Source organism: Falco punctatus (genome assembly GCF_963210335.1).
Source record: "Falco punctatus genome assembly, chromosome: 13".
Taxonomy (NCBI): domain Eukaryota; kingdom Metazoa; phylum Chordata; class Aves; order Falconiformes; family Falconidae; genus Falco; species Falco punctatus.
Window position 1 is genome coordinate 4,592,423 of NC_137593.1, and position 12,895 is coordinate 4,605,317.

The following is a 12,895-nucleotide window of genomic DNA, read 5'->3' on the forward strand; positions in this document are numbered from 1 at the left end:
AAAATTAAATGACCTTTATAAAGGAAATGAGAAAGAGTATTAACGGCACAATAAAACCACAATGTCTGCTTATCTTATATAAATTGCAGCATTTGAAACTGTCAAACCCACTGTTAGGAAAATTTTAAATGTTGCATGTTGCTGCACATTAACTTCCCTAACGGCTTCCAATAGCATCTAAACCTATATAACAGTGCTACATTTGTTAAAAATTATTTGGACAGATGTTTTACTGACTTTAGCTTATTAACATTCACCAAATCTGATCTGTCAAACTCAAGCTGTTCCAAGTACTAGAACTAAGAGCTGAGAGGAGCTAAAAGAAGAAAATGATTGCATGATGATATGATTTCTTAAGTGGAGAAAGTCAAACATGGTAGCTAATCAAAGAAAGAAAAATGACTAAAAGAGACAAAGCCTGACTTTCCATATTTGTTTGTATTTTTCCTTTTGAGTGATTAGGGATAAAGGATGAAAATAAAGAGTAAGATTTATATCTTATCATCTAGAAATATTTATTTTCTTTATTTACACCGTAAAACTTGTATAAACAAGAAGAAAAAATGTACATGAAAAACGGTTTCACTGAGAGTTTTGTCTAGATAGGGTTGAAAATTGAGGAGGACTAGTGGGAAATTTTGCTCTTTGAGTTTATGCTATTTTTAATCAAAGTAGGTTTGCTAATTTTTGTGTGATTATTTCTGTTGCTGTAAAATTATTTAAATATGATGGCATTAATCATCTTTTGAAATGGGGAGGGATTCATCTGACAGGCTTGGAGAGCTATCTTGATATCTTTGATATCTTTGTCAGAACTGGGTATTTAAGCTTTCACCATGACCAACAGTATTTGGAGGTGCAGTCCAGTTGCCCATAGTTAGTTTAGCCCATTTAAAACCCTCTATACCCACCTGCTACGCAGGGGGCTGACAGCTGTGGCACAGGACGTTAAGAAGCACCAGTCTCCTATTTAAGCTGCGGATGGTCACTAGCCTAGATACCCAGATAACCCAAGGGGACAGGTGATAACAGCTAAATTAAACTCAAAGTGGGAAGCTAATCTGAACTCAAAAGCAGCACAAGCTAAGAAAGCATGGGACAATTCAACAAGGCAGATAAACTTCAAGTTCATCTTAAACTCAACTTCAGGCTGAGCTGGGTACTTCTCCATACTTCACTGACCGCACCTACAAGATGTCCAGGGACCCTTGGTGAAGTTGAGGCATCTCATTCACATGTACACCTATACTTTGGCAATCAAATTCTGGTGTTTCAAATATGAAGATAAATTATATACTTTGCATATTAGAGACAGCTAATTATTGTTAATCATCTCAGAGCTTTTAATCCTCAGTGAAGACAGATATACGTTATTAAGTGAAAGACAAAAACAAGCTCTGGGAACAAGAACATTTTCCTGTCATTAAAGCACTTCTAATTATCACTGTCTCATTAAAGAATGTATTGTATCACTCACAAATGCTGAAAGAAAATTAACAACTTTCTTTTAGATGGGTGACGCCACATTTGCAGCCACGTTAAAGCTGATGGAAAACAGCCACTGTGGGATTATTCTCAGAAAAATATCCACATTTTCTACAGGCTCCTTTTATTTTGTGAACACATATGCATGTATGTTTCCCAGGAACTCAGTCAAGACTATCTCCATCTGAACTTCTTATTATATATTTGATTGTTGACTTTAACTTTACTAGCATGAAAGCATGACATCTGAGATTCACTGTGACATTCCTTTCCACCAAACAAGGGACACCAAAATAAGTTAGAAGGCATTAAGACAAAGCATTAATGAAATTATTAGAGATAAATGAGTACATATATTACCTATTACCACACCCCAAAATTAAAATTACTTATTTTGAAAAATCTGCTTCTAATATTACTGGTCAGTCTTTACCTTTATCTTGCCTTTAACATATATTCATTTCTAGAAATTTAAGGATTAATTAACTAGCAATGTGTTTTGTTTTGTTTTTCTTTTTTAATTTGAGTGAATATAACATTATTGTACATATACATAGACATACATAATTGTACTTATTTTGCCTCACCTAGTGCATTATTTCTCATTCAGTTCGATCTGCAACATGAAAATTAACACTTATTACTTCTATTTACAGTTACATTAGCAATAAATAACATATGTTGCTATAGAGCAAAAATTATCACTGCCTTCAACATAGATTGTCTTTAACTCTGAAAACAAAGTCTTTGATCTTACAAGAATATTATATAACTATCACTGAGCTTTTTCAGGCAAGGGCTCTCTGATCTGCAAAAGAAACAAAAGTTACATTCTAGATGAAAGTCACTAAAAGTTAAAATGAAGTGAGAATCTTGCAGTATTTTCTGTTCTTGGAGCTAATGACAGCTTTTAAACTATTGTGCTCCTCAGTTACCAATGGGATATTTTATAACTGTTAATATACTTCATTCCTCTTTAGTTATACTGCAAGTATTTCCTAGCAACCTGGTACTGGGAAACAAAACAAAAGCAAAAGATAACATTTTCCTGGAGTCACTGGGATGCTTTCCTAGTGGTTTTCTATCAATGTTTCAAAGGCAAAGTAGCAAACTCTATCTTGATTTTACCAATCCTGTCCTGTAACAAAGTTATTTTGAAGATTTTGGTATAGTAATATAATATATTGTTTGACTCGTACTGATGGATATTTGGAATCAAACTCTCATAGGCACACAGCATTTGTTTGTAACCTATCTGCATTCACAGGTCCTCCAGTCTGGGCTGGAGTATCTGTTGCACTGATTCTCAGATTTTCCTTGGTTCTCACGGCAGGAATTCAGTACTACATTTTTAAGTATGTAAATATACACACTATGTTACTCATAATCTCTGGTTACTTGTTGTCTGCCTTCGGCACAGGAGGCTTTTATTTCTTCCCTGATGCTCAGACAATTATGTGTTTTGAGTCCTGGAAACTTGTATAGTAAGAATTAAACTCCCACACAACTGGAAATATACTAGGTACTGCATATTCATTTTACATATACATTCATTATTTATATATTCATATATACACTGTCTCATACTATCTGTATGATGGTATTTACATTAGAGTTGGTTATAAATAAAAAGTCAGTATTCTTTTATTTTCATGATCTATAGATGGATGCATTTAACAGCATATATTCTATAGAATAGAAGGTTTCTCTTAACTGCAGCTGCTGGCACATGATTCTTTTGATTTTGCTTTACGTAGTGAAAGGACCCTACAGAAATAAGACTATTTCACAGCAGTTACTGTAGAGGTTTAACTTTTTTTATTATTTTATTATTCTGTAACATTAGAACTGTGTGAACTTCATTTTAGACTATGACTTGTGCTCAGGAGTATGGCAATAGCAATCCCAGCCCTTCGGAGTGAGAGAAGAGAGAACAATTTGCAATTGCCAGTAGCAATTGTTCATGCTGGCCAGGAAACTAACTGCACACCACTGCTACCTGCAGTGCCCTGCCTTTAGGGCAGAGGAAGGAGCACACGTACTTGCAGTTGAGCAACTTCTCATTCCCCAGCTCTGGAGCAACCTAGCTCCTTCTGACAGCTGAGCCTAAATGGAGCAGAAGGGGACTGCACCCTCAGGAAAAGGCTGAGAAACACAGTCAGTAGTAAAGCCAACCATTAGTTACTAAAGGATCTTGCTACTCATGTTATTTTTGTATTATTGGGGTACGATATTTCTACTTTGGACACTTGGAAGTTCATATGGCATAAAGCATGAGACAGAGATAAACAGGAAAGGTGAAGCAAAGGTGGTAGGAGAGAAGATCTCTTCCCAGGAAACCTCTCCAGGGCCACCCTAACTAGGAAGCTGCAGCATAAACTCATACCTGATCAGAGGAATTCCAGGGTCACAGGTGGCAAGCGGTACACCAAAAGCTTCATTCTATTGCAGCGCAGACTAAAGTGGTAAGGCCTGAATTTTCACAGTAAGCAGCACGTGACTCAACTGAGAAGAGCTGGCAGGGTCAGTGCTAGGAGTTATAAAAAGGAGGTAGAAACCCCCAAGCACCAGGTTCTGCCTTTACCTCATGCCGATAAAATGCAGACACAGTCGCAGTATCGGATTGTATGGATGTGGTCTGCTGGTGGACTTGGCAGTGCTGGATTAACAGTTGGCCTCCATGATCTCGGAGGTCTTTCCAACCTAAGTGATTCTATGTTAGAAGACAAACACTTGACCCAAGTCTGTATACTGGAAAACTGGATCAGATTTAATTAGCTCCCCTGACTGCCACTGCTGCAACACTGACCAAGGTGTTACCGTACTTTCTCCCAATTACAAAGAAACTGAACGTATTTATCCTATGTGATTGCACCAGCTACAGCCCAAAGAGAAACACAGTTGGGTTATGAAAATGTTGATGGATCAATAGAAAGAAAGAAAGACTTTTGAAAATTCTTGAATTAGCCTTTGAAAAAGGAGGCCAGATTTCATCTTCAATTATCTATGCAGACACAGATGACTCCACAAGCAAAAGAAATTTGGTCTGTTTAGGGTATGAGATCCAAACGAGCTGAGGTACATTCCTCTGAAGTCTGTCTCATCAGATATGAAACTCACTGAAATATTCTTTGGAAAAACTGTCACATAGGAAGAGCTGATATATTCCAGATGAGCTGTTAAAGGTATTACCCAGAAGTGGTTTTCATCAAATTAGGATTAACTAAAAAATATCACTGGAGATTTGCATTGTCCTTCTCTGTTTGTCATCAAAATTAGAGACCTGGACAGGGGTGAGGGGGTGTGTATGCGCAAGATTGTCTGGTCAGTTTCCAGACACAAAATGGGGTTTTATTAAACCGAAGTTTCTATTTCATCAAATAAAATTAAAATTAATTTCTAAAATTCCCTTTATTTACCTCAATGCCACAAGTCAGACTTGAATACTGGGGACTGAAAGTCATGTCAAATGAAAGTCACCACCTTGGCAGTATGTCATTTTAGTCTCCTGGAAGCTGATCTACCCATCAGGAGGCTATTGCATGAGGATAGCTGCTTATCATTTGGGTGTTACTGAAGTTTTGCAATAATTGGATTGTATGGTAACCTTCATCCTACGTCTCTTGCATATGAAAATATATGTGTTGTGATGTAACTATATATAGATCTTAGAGGTAAATACTCAAAATCCCTAAGACTGAGTTCGTAAGTTAAAGAAGCCTATTCAAGTGAAAAAGAAAGAACCTACTTAGGCTGTCAATAAAATTCACAAAATGAATTTTGTGCTCTGTCAAGGGAACGTTGGAGTCAATATTTGTTGCCCATAAAATGTCAAACACTATAGAAGTACAAAGCTGTGTTGCTTGCACCACTGTTTTTAGAAAGGTGACAACTTTTCTGGATTTGAAATGACAGTAACAGTTTTGAAGTTTTAACAGTTTATTCACATTGAAGGGCTGGGAAACACTAGAAATTTTTTCTCCTCCCTTTTTTTTTTTTTTTTTTTACCCTGGGAGCATAGCCAAAAATGTAAGAGTTTACCGTGGAGTTATATGAAAAGGACTAAAACACCAAAAGAAGAAATGACCTGAAAATGCAGTATGAATTGCCAAAGGTAGGAAAGGGCTTAGACTGTATTCTCATGTTTCTGATTCATGATAACCTAATGGTGAGGATGGATTATATTGGTATATTAGAAGGACGCTATTGATCTAGAAATCAGACCTTCTTGCAAAGGTGCATAAGTCTTTGACTTCTAAACATTGTACTTGTCAGAGATAAATGAGAGAGGGAGGGGAATGTTAACTCAGAGGAAAAAAAAAAAAAAACAACAAAAAAAACCAACACACAAAAAAACAACCACGAGCCACCAAAAAACCAAAACCAGCAGCTGAAATAGGCTCCTGTCCTAGTACCAAGGCCTTACATTCGTTATTTTCTGAGATGACAAAGAGGTGATGACATAGATTAGCTTGCAGACTGGGCAGGCAGTTTAACATTGCTGCCTCACCTAAGCCAGGAGCATAATTGCTGTTTGACATCTGTGTCATCTTAAGAAGGAGCACATACATCGAGGATTTTACAGTCCACAACCCACTTTAGAGGAATTTTGTGACAGTCTGAGTATGATCCAAGTGTGACTTGGATGATCTGAGCATCTAGGGAATCTTGCCATGTACTCCAGTGGAATAAAACTGCCTCCAGTTTCAATGGATAGAAAGAAAAAAGATCTTCCTGCTCTGAAAGAAAAGAGGAGATCTTCCTGCTCTGCACCAATATCCCCCCTGCCCCCTTCCAGGAGGTTCCCCTTTAGCCCACAGGGACACTCCAACCCCAGCACCAAGTGCGACTCAAGTAACGGTCCAGCTGTGAGGTCAAGGCATGGACAGAGCTGTGGTGAAGGTTTGGCCAAGAGTAAAATTAAAAAAGCAAACAAACAAAACAACTTTAAAACTTTTAAAAGAGTTTACAACTGTGAAATGTGAACATGAGAAATAAGATCAGAGAAATTTAATATGAAATAAGCCCTTATGGTTACTACATAGTCCATACTTTCAATTTTATTTTTAGACAGAAATCTTTTGCATTTGCACTGGGAATAAATGTAACTATTTAAAAATCTCTATTCTTTGCTTCCTTCATACATTTGTATTAGAAGCTTCCTCTAGCAGTCTTAATTTCTTTGCCTCTTGGCAAACCATCACAATTGAAAACCGAACTCTTACAGTCTCTTTTACCCAGACAAGCATGTTTTACATAATTGGTTCTCCAGGTCTCCCCTGGGAAGGTGGGGTACTCTAATTTTGTTCCCAAATAGACTTATAGACAAAAGGTAGGGGGTTAAATGTACTTTGCCTTCCTCCTGGAATCATCGAATCTGTAAATAATAAAAAAACATACAAAGGCCCAGCTGCTGTGACATGACTTGGAAAAGCTTGGCACAACCAAGGGAGCCAAAGGATGCTTCAATATAAATTTGATCAGCAGAAATGTTTAAAAGTAATTTAATTGGCAAAATATGGTAAGGTGTTATTTCACCTACCAAATGTTGTTAATGCAAGGAAACATGCTGCTAGGCACCTGGACTAAACCTTTCACTCACAGGGAGAAGGCTGTAGAACAGGAGCTCTTACGATCATTTATTTGAATGCAAAATGCATTATAGTTACAATGCTCATAATTCACACTGAACTTATTAGATGGAAGAAATATCCCTCTTTATCAGCAGGATCCAGCTTTCTGTTGAACATGTACTTATAGGTCCTACCAAGCAAAGCCTGTGAGGAATTTTGAAGTTTCCTTTAGCTGTAATACATTTTCTTTTGCAAACTTCATTCCACTTATTAGCAAAATCTAAAGTCATCCCTGTTAGGATATCCAGGATTGGGCAGATTGTGAATGATTAAGTGTGTGTAAGTACTTTTTACCTCAGAAAAATACTCTTGGATGCTACAAATGCCTACTATGCCTGTTATAGAGGTCTATGCCATTTCTTTCCAAGGTGGATACTGACACTTAATGACAGCTACTCCCAAGATAAATGGCAGTTCTTTGTATCTGGACAGCTTAGATGATGTATCATTTCCTTTAAGAATTTCTTGTATATGCTTTATGATACAAAGACTTACCCTGTGCTCCACATGTTCAACACTGTGCCCTCAATTCTGACTAGTACTTCCCAGAGCTACGGAATGTGAATATTGAAAGTAGTGTTTAACATAACTGAAATTAATCCACACTCATTTTGTATTTACTTGTGCAGAACACTTTCTAGGATTGTGTCATTAGTATTTTTCTTTCTTGGAAATGTCATGTGCAGGCTTAGAAGTCTAAACTGCCTTATAGAGACACAGATTATCTGAAAGCAAGGTGCCAGCCTCTTTTCTCAGACAGACAGTAAGTTTCTCACATTACTTTCCTGCCTAACACTTTCCAGTTCATTAGATGTGACAAATACTCATCCCATGCTTTTCTTCATCCTTTCCTCTTTTCGTCTTTACAAAAAGAAATACGGACCAGTCCCACAGACCAATTATCTGTCTCACTGAATTATACTGTTTGATTAGTTTATTTGGTCCATGTGTGTGCTCATCATTCACAACAAACGTGAAGTGATTCAGTTTAACTTAAAGCCAGTGACTTTAGGTCACGTTGCACTACCTCATTATTTGCCTGAAGTTAAGAATATGCACGTGAGCAGTTACTGCAGAGTTGCTGGTATATAACAGCTGAGTTGAAGTAACCTGCTGTGTGTTGAAAGGCCACACAGTGTCTTTTAAAGCCCATCTGTACATGATGACGACAACATTATTAACTTTTGCACAACTTAAGTAAGTAGAGTCACAGTTTTACCTGCCTTCCTCTATTATTTCAGGCCAAGGTTTTCCATAATGGCTCGTTCACTCCTCTCAGAAAAATTTGCCTGGTCATTAAGAATGATGAGCAAGGGAAAGAGAGGAAGACTTTCATCCTTGCCTGGCCAGGTAGCAAAAGCGGCTACAGTTCTCCCATTTGAACATTAGAAGAGAGAAGGGGGTGATTATTTATAAATTGGGCTTAGTATACACAGTATATACGTTTTTTAACTTGTGAACATGGACTTAAGACTTTCAGCTTTTGGATTCAGGGGAATGAAATAGGAACCAATATTTTTCATCTTCACCTTTTTGGGTAGATGCCTGGGAGGCTATGTTAAATTACTGGTGATCTTAGTTCAATTCAAAATAGTTTGACGTCTATAACTGCAAATACAGTTCTCCGTAGGCATAACCAGAAGGCAAGGATTTCATTAGCCTGGATGCATTTCATTTTATTTAGGTGACACTTGCCTGTCAGTCAGTGAGGCACTTCGTTGAACCTGGAATACTTTGATCTGGTCTAAATTACAGCAAGTAAAACAGCCTTAACAGAAGTTTTTTCTTTAGTTTGAGTAGTCAAAACTTGTGGTTTGGTATTGAAAAATTCAAGGTCAAGTTCAGCATCTCTTGAGTACAACAGATCCACAACATCTATGGTGGATTTGATCAATGTTATATTCACAAACAAGTGACTTTATTTTCATTTCTAAGTTCTCCTTTGACATAGGACTTCAAACTTTGTCCCATGGCATTTTGCTTGCTATGTAATATTTTACTTGATTCCAGCAATTTACATAAATAAATTGTAAAAGTGATCCTTAAAACAAGGTACCATATACTGAAATAAATACATGAGGTCTGAAACAAATCAAAACTGACCTTCTGAGCCATACTCTGTTTGGTGGGCTGGTATTTAGTTTTAATTTTCTGTCAGTCAGAAATATGGACACCAGATCCTGCAGAAAGGAGGGACCAGAATTTACCAGTGGGTCAAATAACAGTAGTTGCCACTAGTAAAAAAGATATTAATATTTTTCCCCCTCCAGGCAAATGTCTCTCCTGTGAATTCTGTTTGAATTATACACAGAAAGAACATGACTATTACAATCTGGAGAAACAGGTTAACAGAAAAACATGAATATTTGTACTTACCCAGGGGAGGAGTTAGAAAATGGCCCAAAAATTCCAGTTTAGTTTTGAAATATTGGAATTATTTCATCTACTTAAAAATGAAAAGGAAACTTCGTAAAACCTTCAAACTGGAAATTTTAAGTAGATGATAGATAGTAATAGCAGACAAAACTGTAAATAATGGACAAAAGCTTTAAAATATATCCCTGAAAACAGACAAAAAAAAACCCCCACAAAGTTCAACCTCTTACCTTTTAAAAAGTATTCCGATTCTCCACATGAAGATATCCACCAAATTCTCCTCTTCTGCTCCTTCTCTTCCACCTCCTCTAAATTCTTCACTGCCACACTACTCATTGCCATCATGTGACACATGCTTCCTCCCACTCCATCCACTTCTGCATCCCAGATCCTGCTACTCACTACAGCAGAACCACATTCACTCTAGTGTTTAGAAGTCTCTTTTGCTGTAATTAATTTAAGTGCTGGAGGAATTGCCTCAAGCAATTAAAATTAGGAAATCAAACAGAACAGTTCTCCAGATAACATTTACTAGTCTCCACTGGAGTGAGAATGTCAATATTTCTTGATGGGTTTTCATATAAAAAATGGAAATGAATTCCCAAACCAGAGAAGGCCCATGATTCTACCACAGCAAAACAATATCTGAACACACACAGCAGAAGCAAATAAATCATGCGACACAGCCTTTTTAAAGGTCACAAAATAACAAGCAGTTCAAGACTAATTGGTATTGGCACATCTATTGTAAAGAGGGGGAAAAAGTGATCAACGATCAAATGACAGAAAGAAACCGAGAAAATACATACATCATGAAATGATGACAAGGTCAAAGTAGTGACCTCTGATGTGAATAGATGAATGCAAGCATGGAGAGTACTGTCATCTTTTTAAGTTGGAAAAGAAATTATGAGTGGATTTCATAATGAAGATAATACATATAAAGAATTCAGTTCAGTGGAGAGTTAAAGCATTAGTGAAAAGGAAAACTAAAGATAAAATTTTAAAAACCTGTAAAGCCTGAAGTGTTAAAATCAACTTCTTTGGAATGCATGAATAAAGAGAAAATACCATTGAAGAATCATTATCTCATCACTGAAGTCAGATGTAGGGAGATTATGATAAATACGTAGGAATGACTGTTCAGATTAAACAATCAATAAAATATATTTCTATGGCACTAAGAGGAGTTGCTTTTTCTTTTTGGCTCTTTTTTTCCATTTTGCATTTAATCAAGAGCCTTTACAGGGCCAGTGAATGTTAGCACCTTAGTGGTTGCTTCTGCATCTTTACAGCAGTGAAGTTGAACAATAAAAGCCACCATTAATCCCCTGGGATTCCACATTTGGTTTTCTTGTCCCTTACACAGAAACAATCACATAATAGTTGAGGTTGGAACAGACATCTGGAGATCATCTAGTCCATCCAAATCATGGGGAAATTTCCTTGCAAATAACATAGTGAAAACTTTTCAAGGCTAACTTCTGCTCTTAGGTACCTAAATTAATAAACACAAAACCTGTATGAGATGAATTTTGCAGTGAAGAGGGAAATTTGTACTCTAAAGTTCAGCAGGAAGTTTCCACAGGGTGGTCTAATTTTCTTTTCCAGGTTACACATTGAGTAAATTACATCATCCCAGAGCACTCACAAATAATTGTCATTACTGAATTCACTTTCAAGAACTTATTCTAGATCTTTAACTGCCTTTGTCTGAGTAACTTTTAAAGCAGCCTAAGTTTTTAATCCTACTGTTGTAAAATACAGAGCCTGGAAAGAAGACAGTATTATTAACAATAATAATAATAGTAGTAGTGGTAGTAGTAAGTATTAGAATACTTACACATCCTAAATATACAGCTAGTGTAAAACTTAGAACATCTGCATTCAGCAGGTAGGCATTGCTAATTAAATTAGAAATAAACATTTTAAAAAAAATTCCTCCCGAAAGACTCCCCAGGAAAAGGTACATCTGTGGTTTTCCCTCTTTACTGAGGGACATCACCAGAAAGCTTAGTCAAAGCTGAGTGCTAAAAAGCTCAGATACCCGAGATGTGAATGTCTGAACAGTATCATGTTTCTACCTTGATCCATAAGCATTTGTGCAACCTTCATCAAATTCGTTACCTGATTTTGATATGATTTTTAAGACAACTTGTACTTAAAGAAAATCTGAAGACACAAATGAAGATATTAAGCTAAGTTTTCCTCACAATACACATGGCTGATTGGGATGGGAATTTCAGGACAGGCATTTACAATTACCTAAAAAGACTGCTTAGTTGATCACACACAGCTAGCACATGCATTTACATGCACCTCTGATGTATTTTCATAGTAGGAATAAAATGAGAGGAGAAGATTGTAGCATCTTGCATAGAATATTCCATCTCCCTTTCGTATCAGCTACTTTGTCATCAGTTACACCACTTTTCTTCCCTTAATACAATTCATCAACATGCATAAAAAGAGACAACTCTGCTTTTACCTAACTAACAAAATGAGGATGCTATATTTGCTCTTTATAAGCAAGTAAACTGACCACAAAACAGGATTGTTTCTGTGTAAATTCCTGTTCAATTATCACACAACTAACCTGTCTAAAATCCCACCACATGCTAACCCACTTGTTTCTTTCAGCTCCCTTTACATCAGGCAGAAAGCATTTGTTGCAGGGACTACTGCATACACATTGTAGTCCACACTTTTACTACGGAGAATGGAAAAAGCTTTATGGAATATACCATTATTAATCTGATAAGAATCAGGCACCACTAGTATTTACCTACTATGCATTATCATGGTGACCATTTTGAAAAACAATAGTGACAAGAAGTTTGTGAATTCAGAAAAGCAAGAAAATAAAATATTTTTATGAAGTTACATGTCTTATTTCAAGACCTAAAAAAATCACTGCACTGACACAGCCTGAGGATCTTCTAATTTACGGTTTACTCCATTTACTACACTGGGAAGAGAGTTGTGCAATATCTTTTGCACATGTAAGTCAGGAACATATAAGCACAGATTAGAATTGGTTGCTTATTTTATACTTCAAAGCTGCTTTACAGACTAAATCTCAGTGCAAATTCTGCATGGCCCAAGCATGGACATCACATGCAGAGCCCAAGCAGGCTCTGTTGCCCAGGAGCTGGGTGAACAAGATAGTAGCAACTGTGTAAACCCTGCAGCTACTATCTTGTTCACCCAGCTCCTGGGCAACAGACCTCTTGAAAGCAGTTACAATAATGATAACTCAGAAATAAACTTTGAAAGATGTTAATAGAGTAATGCTATTCTCTTCGGTATTCTCTCTGGTATAACTATTAATAATATAAGAATAAACATCTATAATAACAATCCACTGCTCTTAGAGAACGATTTCACTCTTAGTAACAAAG

The 12,895-nt window shown here is 36.7% G+C and overlaps 1 long non-coding RNA gene across 1 annotated transcript in view; it reads right to left on the reverse strand.

The window, feature by feature from the left end:
- The window catches only part of LOC308072436, a 32,944-nt gene extending 20,318 nt beyond the window's left edge, over positions 1-12,626 (reverse strand). The window contains exon 1 of the long non-coding RNA XR_013931671.1: positions 912-12,626. This is a non-coding gene — a long non-coding RNA (uncharacterized lncRNA). The remainder of the gene's footprint in view (positions 1-911) is intronic.
- Between the last annotated feature and the right edge of the window lie 269 nt (positions 12,627-12,895).